The sequence below is a fragment of the Humulus lupulus genome, chromosome 8, assembly GCF_963169125.1.
Source record: "Humulus lupulus chromosome 8, drHumLupu1.1, whole genome shotgun sequence".
In the NCBI taxonomy this organism is placed as follows: Eukaryota; Viridiplantae; Streptophyta; class Magnoliopsida; order Rosales; family Cannabaceae; genus Humulus; species Humulus lupulus.
In genome coordinates this window covers 86,938,430-86,947,991 of record NC_084800.1, presented here as the reverse complement: position 1 = coordinate 86,947,991, position 9,562 = coordinate 86,938,430, and positions in this window count along the sequence as shown.

The following is a 9,562-nucleotide window of genomic DNA, read 5'->3' as shown; positions in this document are numbered from 1 at the left end:
GATTACTGGGGGCAGAGTCAAGATATCCACTAATGGAGAAGCTCGCCCTCAGCCTAATCCACTCATCTCGCAAGCTCCGCCCTTACTTTCAGGCACATCCTATCCATGTACTAACAGATCAACCACTAAGGCAAGTCTTGTCTAAACCAGAGGCGTCTGGTCGACTCCTTAAATGGGCTGTTGAGCTCGGACAGTTCGAGATCACCTACCATCCGAGAACGACCATTAAGGCACAAGCCTTGGCAGACTTTATAGTGGAGTGCACTGGTATAGCCGACGACGAGGTAATAACCACGACCCACGAGCTGTGGAAACTCTACGTTGACGGCTCGTCAAATGAAAATGGAGCAGGGGCAGGAGTTATTCTGATCACTCCTGCAGGGAGCAAATTTCACTCTGCGTTAAGGTTCGGCTTTAAAGCATCTAATAATGAAGCTGAGTACGAGGCTTTACTTGCGGGACTACGAATAACAAAAGAGCTCAAGGCCAAAGCTATACATTGCTACAGCGACTCCCAGCTCGTGGTTAATCAAATCTTGGGAGAATACCAGGCTCGTGGCACAAAAATGGCAGCTTATCTGGAGAAGGCAAAGTCCACATTAGAGTTTTTTGAGTTTTATGCAATCGAACAGGTTCCCCGAGAACAGAACTCAAATGCAGATGCTTTAGCTCGGCTCGCCACCTCCACCGAAAATGAGGAGCTGAATGTTATACCCGTAGAACACCTGTCAGCACCCAGTATTACTGAGCCTGACGAGGAAGATGTGTGTATGATCGAGATAGAGCCGACCTGGATGAGCCCGATCGTTGAGTGTCTCGAAAATGGAATTCTTCCAAAAGATCGAAATCAGGCTTGGAAACTAATGCATCAACTTCCTCGTTACACCATCCTGGACGGAAGGCTATACAGAAGAGGGTATTCCATGCCATTGCTCAGATGTGTGACTCCTCCCGAGGCAAAGAAGATTATTGAAGAAATTCATGAAGGGTTCTGCGGAGACCATACCGGGGGGCATAGCCTATCCAAGAAGATTATACGCCAAGGATATTTCTGGCCAACCATTAAAACGGACTCTTTCGAGTACGTGAAAAAGTGCGACAAATGCCAGAGATTCGCCACGATACCCCGAGCTCCACCTTCCGAACTGACCATGTTGACATCCCCATGGCCTTTTGCGGTATGGGGCATCGACCTCATAGGCTCACTCCCAACCGGCAAAGGAGGAGTAAAGTATGCTGTGGTCGCGGTTGATTACTTCACAAAATGGACGGAGGCTGAACCATTGGCGACCATAACTTCAAAGAAGATCCTAGATTTCGTGGTAAAAAACATCGTATGCCGATATGGAGTGCCAAGAAAGATTGTGTCTGACAACGGAACCCAGTTTGATTGCGACTTATTTACGAAATTTTGCAACAAGAACGATATAATAAAGAGCTTTTCGTCAGTGGCCCACCCTCAGGCGAATGGTCAGGTCGAAGCCGTTAATAAAACTCTCAAAAGTTCTTTGAAGAAAAAGTTGGAAGAAGCAAAGGGACGATGGCCTGAGGAATTACCTCAAGTCCTTTGGGGATATAGAACTACAGCTCGGACATCAACTGGACATACCCCATTTTCTCTAGCATACGGCTGCGAGGCAATGTTGCCCATTGAGGTCGAAATTCCAATGATTCGAACTCCGATTTACGACCAAAGTTCCAATCATACTCAGCTCGAAGAAACCCTAGACTTGATCGAAGAAAAGAGGGAGGAGGCTCAGCTGAGAAATGCTGCTTACCAGCAACGAACCACAAGATATTTCAATAAAAGGGTTCGAGATCGAAAGTTCGGAGTAGGAGATCTGGTATTGAGACGCGTATTCTTAGCAACCCGAGATCCAGCAGCAGGAGTACTCGGGCCAAACTGGGAAGGACCATACCAGATAGAATCAGTCATCCGCCCTGGCGTATACAAACTTGCGAGATTAGATGGGAGCCTCATACCACGAGCATGGAATGGCGAACACCTTAGACCTTATTATCAATAGTATAGGAAAAGTGTTGCCTGTAACCATGATTTTCTATCTATGTTTCTTTGTTTTTGAATAACATGTCTACTTTGTTTCGCATGTAATTTATTTTTTATTTTTGCAATCTCTCTTAAGTTAATAACCTATGGTCACACTCATAGGATATTAAGGGGGCATCATTGGTATACATACCACCAGCTTAAAAAATAAAAAATAATAAATAAAACATGAAGTATTTGGATATAACCAAATATGCGAGCTTAGATAGTTCGGACTTAACCGAGTTATCAAAAACATACTAAGTGTTTGGATATAACCAAATACGCGGGCTTAGATAGTTCGGACATAACCGAACTACCAAAAACCTAAAATGTTTGGAGTTAACCAGATGTGCAAGCTTAACAGGTTTGGAACAAACCAGCCAAATTATCGATCGATGATAAATGGGAACCTAAACCTATTGCGAAATATGTCGAGGTCGAGGCTGGAATATCCTAAAGAAAAATAGTTTCGAACTCGTAACCTCGGAGCCAAAATACTGAGGAAGAGGAAAAGTGACTAAAAAGATAACCAAATCATTCATATTACATACCATATAAGTACTTTCGAGTTCATGGTTAAAGTAATATCCGACCTTGATAAGTAACGAGGTCGGAAACGGATAATTCGAATAAACTATGCATGAATGCATCGAATTTCGAGCCTAAATCCAAACTATGTTTGTATGCATAAATAAACATAACCGGTTCATCAATTATAAAAATGTGCAAAATATTTCGAGCCAAGAAATGTAAAGCATGTAAAAGAATTAGTTAAAGAAATTGTATCAGCCCCATGGGCATAAAATAATTACATAAGGGGACGCAGCCCCGATAACTGATCTCCCCGAGGTCGGACTCAGTAAAGAGGAGTCTCCTTGGCCTTCTCAGCATCAGTGGCACCGGATCCCTCAGGACGAATAGCATGACTATCCTGCTGGGCCGCCTCTCGAGCAGCTGTACTTGCCAAAAGACGGGCATTCCACCGCTCAACATATGTGGCTTCGAGAGGACCTAGGAAGCTGGTGTCAAGCTCGGCATTGTCGGCCCAAAGCTTGTACATGGCCTGGTCGACCGCTTTCTCCCTCTGCTCCTTAGACTCATTCAGGAGGCGGGTCTTCTCGCTCTCCATGAAATCGAGGGTGGCAGACTTCTCCTCTTCGAGCTTGGCATTGGCCTTCTCGAGCTTAGCGTTTGACTTTTCAAGCTCCTCGAGACGGGTCTTCAATTTTTCAAGTTCAGACTTCGAGTCTTTGAGCTCGTCAGCCATCTTCAGCTCGAGATCCTTCGACTTCTGAGCCAGAGATAAGCTCGTTTTCACCTCGTTGGTAGTTTGTAGTTGAGTTGTGCTGAAACAACAAGGGCCTGAAACACAAAGAACGAATCAGAATTATAAATTGAGACATAAATACTCTAAATAGAGTTGAGAAGGCTACCGCGGCGGAGAGTTCGATACTCTTCTCATAAAGAGTGTTGCAGTCCGAGGCCTTGCGCACGAGGTCCCAGTGGTCGGCGCCAAAGCCAGAAAAGCTCTGACCCACCCGAGAAAGGACGTCCGAGCTGAGAACCGCCCCTTCTATCCCAGCGGCGCCATCAAGTACATATTCCTCAGTATGAGTTCGGGCCGTTGGCAGCTGAACCGTTGAGGTAGAAGGTTTCTTCGGGGGCCGAACAACTATTAACCGGGTCTCGGTGGGAAGCTGCGAGATGGATGCAGTAGGGCCTGACCCATCAACCTGGGCAGTCGGTTCCCTGGAAGTGTTCGCAGTGATCTGGGCCGTGGGAGTCGTCTCGTGATGTTTAGGTACCTTGGACTGTCGGTCGGGCCTCTTTGGTATCCTCGGGCGTTTGCTCTTCTGGGCGCCAGCTCCCCCATCACTAAAGAGCATGGCGTCGAGGTCGGGATTCATGGCACCTGCATAATGACAGTGAGTTAAACAATGATAATAACTTTGGGAAAAGATGTAAACCAGTTGAAGAAAAAACCTAACTGAGACTCTCCCCCGAGCTCGAGCTTGGGGACCATGAAATTCCCCCATCTTCAGAAGAGGCGGGGGAAGTGCCTTCCCTATAAGTTGGAGATAACCTCGAAAGGTCCCTATAATCATTGGTCCCATACTGCACAGCTATCCCATTCCACACCTCGTCCGTGGTGTACATAGTGTCATATTTCCCGAGCCCACTATCAAACCTATGGACACAGTCATCTACCCAACTCCATATGTAGAAGTGGTATCTATCCTGTGGGCACGAGACTAGTCTATTGGGCCTGTGTTTTAATAAAGTGGGGGACCACATTCGCGAAGTAGGAAGGGTTTTACCTCCACCGGAGTCCGAACTCGAGGCTTCGTCATTGGCCTCATTTCCCGACCACGGACTTCTCGAGCGAATTGGGAGAGATGCTTTCCTTTCTCTCCTAGGAGGAAGGATGCCTGTGGGCAGTGGCACTTCCTCCCAGCGTCCATATTTTTTACTGGACAAGTCAGAGGTTGACTGGCCCTGTCCCAACAACCCACAAGCTCGTAGCTTGTCCTCATGTAATAGAAATGAGAGAGACCTCCTGCCGTATGGGAGTCGGAGCAGGGCCTCTCTGTGCTCCTTCATTGTTTCGTCAGGGGTGGGACGCTGAAAGTTAGCTGAAAGACGAGGTACACTTCAACTAAATATGGATTTTAGGGCTAAAATTCCGAGCTTAAAAATAGAAAGTAACGAGAACACTTACGAATCCGCCTGAACGAACGGTGTTGAGACGGGGACAGACCGTCTGTCCAGAAAAAAGCCTTCTTGAAGTCAGGAGGGTGGTTCGGAAGATCTTCAAAGATCTTTGTCTCTTTGGGGTAGCTCGAAAGATAGTAAAAACTATCTCCTCCCCGAGCTCGGGAGGGATTACTCTTCAAACAAAAGAGATATAAAATCTCTTGGGGTGAAGGCCCTGTCCACCCCAGCTCGTGGAACAAGGACCTCAGGGCAGACAGCACCCTGTATGAGTTGGTGTTGAGTTGGAATGGAGCCAACCCAACGAAATCAATGAAGTCTCTGAAAAAGGACTTCAGGGGCAGCAAAGCTCCTGCCCTTATATGTTCCTGGCTCCAGGCCGCGTATTTCACACTGGAATCGCGGCCCCCAGGAGCGAAACAGCTCCGTTCATGCCTTGTCGGAGCTCGACACTTCAGTGTGTCCAACGAACTAAGGCCATGGAGGGCTAAGATATCAGTTATTTGGTCGGTGGTGGTAACCGAGCTCTGGTAGAATTCGGCTTCAAACATCTCCCTCCTAGGCTGCGAAGACGAAGGCTCCGCCATTAAGGAAAACTGGAGTTCCCCTGGGTGGTATGCAACCGTGACTTTTAACGCTGGGTCGAGGGGAATTGGCCTAGGTCCAGGGTTGGGCTCCGGATAGATGGCTTCCCGAAGAACTCTTCTCTTCTTTTCAATGACCTCGTCTATCTGACGACGATAGTGGGCTTGAATGTCCTCCTGCTCGCGCGCAAAGCTCCTGCCCTTATATGTTCCGGGCAAAGATCGATTCCGGGCTCGGAGATTTGGGCTCGTAAGGGATTGCTCGTAATGACCCCCACCGTCTTTTCGGATTCTGTGACATCTAACGAGAAAGAAAAAATGGTGAGGGCCATGCATGCAAGAATCACGAGCTCGATGGGATGAGCCCGGAGATCTAAGGACAAGAAACTAAGTATTAAGACCCTCACTAAAGAGTCAAAGCGCGTGTTCCACAGGAAAGAAAAAAGAGCGTGGATGATTTTTTTTGAAAATCCCGAAATTCAAGGGAAAGGAGAGTGGCGGTTAGCGAGGAAAAGCGTTTTTGGGTTTCGTGTATTTGTCAAAGCCCATGTTTTTATCCGAAAGCTTAATGTACAAGAAACGCTGCCTAAGAATTTCAAAACCCAGAAAATAGGAACCACATTCAAACGTCGAAACTGGGTATAAACCAGAGACGAACATCCAAAGTGAAAATCCAGAAAGCATAAAAACCTATCGGTTCAAAACCTCCTATCGTATCATGCTAAGAACGTAAACTAACATACACAGCAAATACAGTATAAAAAGAACAACAAAAATGGCGTACTTACACAGTGATGGTGATTGCAGCGAAATCGTCGAGTGGAGAAGAGGTTGCAAGAAAGAACTCACTGACTCGTACAAACCAGGATTCCTTTGTTTCTTCGGCCTAGAAAACATGCACTGAGTGTAAACTGTGATAAGAAGTTTAGGGAGTGTTTTTCTTTTCTTTGGCTTGTGATGAACAAATGTGAAGAAGACGAAGAGGGGGTCTTGTATATATAGGTGGGAAAACTAAATTAATCAGGAGCGTTGATTAAATTCCTCAACAGATCGAATGGATGGGGATCGGTGACAAGATGGCGCCGAAAAGTTGTCAGGCGAACGATCGTGGGCGTGTTCCCAAGGTACTCAAGTACCTAAAGTGAGCAATACCCATCTGGCACGTGTCCATTTTCAAGAGTGTGACGGTATGGTTCCCAGAAAGAGTAGTTCAAAAGTTTCCTGCTCTTAGGATTCGAACAAATACTTTTGAGGGGGCAAGATGTTATACCCAAATTTCGAGCCATAGTAAATATGACCTCGAAAGCTGAGTTCGCAACAAAAGGTCTCGTGAGGATTAGAGTGATCTAGGATTGTAAGTCGAGCCTGCAAAGTATGATATATGGTCTCGAATGCGGTGATCTCGAAATGATCTCGATCTCGAAAGGTAGTTCCGAGAATACCTTCATCTTCAGGAACTTCGGAGCATGGGTCTTGAGCTCGATATCCCATCTCAAAAGCAACGTTAGCTCGGGAGATGTCAATGGCTCGCATAATGACATGAAACCTGAAATGCTAAAGTCTTGGAGATACGCTATAACCACCTTGAATATCTACAAGTATTGTAAGCATGAGATGTAATCCTCATTTATTGATGTAAATCCCCAAGAATCGTGGGATATTATTTAGTCAGTTATGTGTTCCCTGGTCATCAGGGACGTTTCCTTTTTTATCTGATTAAAGGCATTTAAAGCCATTTATTTTTATTCACAAAAGAGTAACTACCCAATATATGTGGGATAGTATTCGGCAACCTTCTCTATAAATAGAGAGGTCATGCACCATTGTAATGGACCGAAATTCTGATCCTTGGGAGAAAACTCTGTAGAATTCATGCTAAAGAATTGTTCAGAGATAATCTTGAGGTTAATAACAGAGACTCGTGGACTAGGCAGATTTAACTGCTGAACCACGTAAAAAACCGTGTGTTTGATTCGTTTGTTTCTTTTGGCCATTGTCTTTAATTGTTTACGTGCTCTCTTCTTTTATCTGTTAACGAAAAACGGCGTCAACACCTTTTAGTTTGGTTCAAGGTGTTAAATGATAGAGATCTCATTTCAGTAATTAAGTTAGTTTTAGAAATTTCATTTACAAGGAACTAAGTGTTTTAAGGATACAGTACAATGAGGGGTAAAACTGTATTTTAGTCCTATCTCATTGTAGACCGTCTATAGATGATTGAGTGACAATTATGGTTGTAACAAAGGATAATTAATAGCGTATCTATATTTGTTATAGAGCGTTCTATGAATTCAAGAGTGCAATTCTGAGTATATAGTGGAGTCACGATGAATTAATAAGTTACTAAATTTATTTGTTAGATTTATGATAACTTATTGGAGCTTGATTTCATAGGCCCATGGTCCCCATTGTACCTTGGATAAAATCATCTAGATAGTCTCAATTAATTAATTTAACTATCAATTAGAATTATCAAAGTTGATCAGGTCAATTTTGGATAGTTTCACAGAGTTATGTAATTTTGAGAAGAAAAGAGAAATCATGGCAGATTTATTAATTAAGATAAATTGGTATCTAAATTAATAAATAAGTTTAAATCAAGGTTCAAATTATAAATAATGAATTTGATAAAGGATTTAAATAATTAATTAAATCAATAGAAAATAATACAGGCCTTGATTTTAAGTCCGATGGGCTTATAATCAAATGGGAAATTTCATGGGCTTAAAGCCCATGATAATTTCGACCTAGGGCTGTTAATTGGATATTATTTTATTGATTTTTTAATTAAATTAAATGGCCTAATTGAGTCTATAAAAGGAGTGCTTAAAGAGAAGTAAAAAATAAGTATGATAAGTCACAAGTCAGATTTTCTGATAGTTTTAGATTCTCTCTAAACACAAGTCATTTTCTAAGTCTCTTTGTTATTTTCTCTTCTTCTCTCTATATCTATCTCATGTGTTGAAAATTGTCCACACTAGTCTAGGTGATTCTAATGATACATTGGAAGACTGTGAAGAAAATAAAAGATCGTTTTAGTTTCTTGATAATACTCTGCGACAAAGAAGATACAAGAGTAAGAGAAACTGAAGGAAAGACTTTTTCATTCCGCTGCATATACTGTAAGTATTATTGTCTTTGTTTCTCTTTGAATTCAATTTTAGAAATATGTTATAGGTTATCTCATATTAATTTGTTTAATATTAGATCTACATGAAAATAAATAAAGATCCTGTATAAGTTTTCCTAACAACTGGCCTCAGAGCCTTTGGTAATCTTTATTTTCATGCATGAACATGTTTAAAATTGGATTATTTGATATGTTTGAATAATTGGATGATTTTCATGTTTTTATTAAGCACATTGATTTTATGTGATTATTAGCAATTTTTATGTTATTTTGTTGTGTTTTCTAGCTATGAATTTTTATATATGTTTTATTTTGTGTAAAACATGTTAAAAATTAATTAGAAAATGGTTTTGGTTTGAAAAATTGCTCAAAAAAAATTTTTGGAAAAAATTTAGCCTAGCTGCCCATGCGTGCGCGCACGCCTACGCGCACCAGCCACGATGAACAGTACCCACGGGTACTATTCATCCAATTTTTTTTTTTAAATTAAAGAAAAATAAAATTTGTGGAAATAAATTATTTATAATCAAAGCCAAAAATATCAGATTTGTTTTGTATTTAAAATTGTTTTTTAAAATATAAGATATTTTTGTTAGTTGGGATTTAAATAATTAGATATTTTCTACAAATATTCAAATTCAAATTTAAAAATAGACTAACAATTTAATTTTTAAATATTTTAATATATTAAAATATTAGAATTCTGATATCAGATATTTAAGATATTTTCATTTAAATTCTTGATTTTTTTATTAAATCTTTATTTGAAAATATAAATATTTTTTTATTCTATATTTTTTAATATTTAAATTATTTAAAATTTGAATATTGTTAGTTATATATTTTTATGGATATTTGAATTTGATTAACTGTTTTGAGATATTTTAGGGTTGTTATAACTATTTATATATATATTTTTAAATAGTTAAAATATTAGCTAATAGTTGTAACAACACAATATTTTTTTTTGAAAAACAATTTAGATATTGATTTTAAAATTTAAAATTGGTTAAATTTTGAAAAATATCATTTTTTTTCAACCAATTAATAAAATATTTTTTTAATAAATAGGATTTAAATTAACTT